The sequence below is a fragment of the Capsicum annuum genome, chromosome 10, assembly GCF_002878395.1.
Source record: "Capsicum annuum cultivar UCD-10X-F1 chromosome 10, UCD10Xv1.1, whole genome shotgun sequence".
NCBI lineage: Eukaryota > Viridiplantae > Streptophyta > Magnoliopsida > Solanales > Solanaceae > Capsicum > Capsicum annuum.
Window position 1 is genome coordinate 162493787 of NC_061120.1, and position 1415 is coordinate 162495201.

Here is a 1415-nt window from a genome sequence, read left to right on the forward strand (position 1 = left end):
TCGGTTGTGCACTTGATAGTCATCTAGTTGATGTGCCTTTTTGAAGTATCAAGAAAACAGTAACTTCCTTTTCACAGACTCATCTCGCCGTATGGAAGCAGTACTCTAACCACTAAGTAGGTCATTCATCATCCCATTGCTTTTCCGCAGTCATGTAAACTGCGATCTTTTTAAACCTAATCAAACCTTAAAAAGAATGTAACCCTGCAATCCTTGTACAACTGAATACATCTTTATAAATGCTTATTATAGCAGCATTTTGTCAGTAACAGTAAAGAGTGCATCTTTATGCAAATGAAGGGGGAAATTACGGGTGGACTACAAGAAAAGAAAAGCGTCATTAACTCGAGTATTTTTCACTTGATAAGGGAAGGGGAGAGGGTAGTGAGGCTTATCGAGCTTTATAGGACCGACCACTACATAGTGTTTGTTGAGAAAGTTCGAAGAGCTTCCCTTCATTTATTACAATGACAAGTTCCCAACTAGAGTTTCCAAGTGAGCTATTACAAGAGTTTTTCACCTATGATCAAACATATATACCGGCAAGCCTTCCTATATAAAAAGAGGGCAAAAAAGATCACCAGGGGCAGTTATATTCTAATTTTGCAGATTTAATTTTTTATTACTATTACACAACAAGCAGTACTTGTAGTTGTAGACAGGGTCGGTCAGCTGACATTTATTAAAGAATATGATTTTCATCTCCGGAAAGAAAGAAAATTAGAGAATTTGATTCCATATATAGATGGTCATCCCAATAGCCAATAGGAAAAAGGGAAAAAGAAGTTTTCTAGTTTCAGTTAATGCAAGGTAACTTTTGCTCACTCTCTTTTCAGTTATGTCTTGATGTTGGCTGTGCTTCAATTGACGGATAGTACCACACAAACACATCTCGGGAACAAAACAGGAACTTCCGTTTTTTGTGAGAGAAGATTATCCATGTTTATATACAAAAAAAACTTGTCCACTCGTGAACATATATGACACTTACCAAATTCAACTAATACCATCTGCTTACTGTTTGTGACTAACTAATGAAGCTTCCTTCACCAACCCAACTGTAGCTCTGAAGAATTTTCTTGCTGTAATTTATCACAGATATCAATTTACGAGAGCATTGAAACAACGGTCCATTAGCTCAGTTGGTTAGAGCGTTGTGCTAATAACGCGAAGGTCGCAGGTTTGAGACCTGCATGGGCCATTTTATTTACATTATAGTGAGTGTCTATCAAGATCTAATAAGATAGATTCAAGACCTGCATGAACCATTTTATTTACATTATAGTAAATGTCTATAAGATATGTTAGAGACCTGCATGAGCCATTTTATTTATATTATAGTGAATGTCTATCAAGATATAGCATGGGTCATTTTATTTACATTATAGTGAATGTCTGTCAAGATCTAATAAGAT

The 1415-nt window shown here is 35.9% G+C and overlaps 1 non-coding gene across 1 annotated transcript; it reads left to right on the forward strand.

The window, feature by feature from the left end:
* Positions 1 to 1127: 1127 nt before the first annotated feature.
* TRNAI-AAU lies at positions 1128 to 1201 on the forward strand. The gene has a single exon. It is a non-coding gene; the product is annotated as a tRNA-Ile (tRNA).
* Positions 1202 to 1415: the final 214 nt, after the last annotated feature.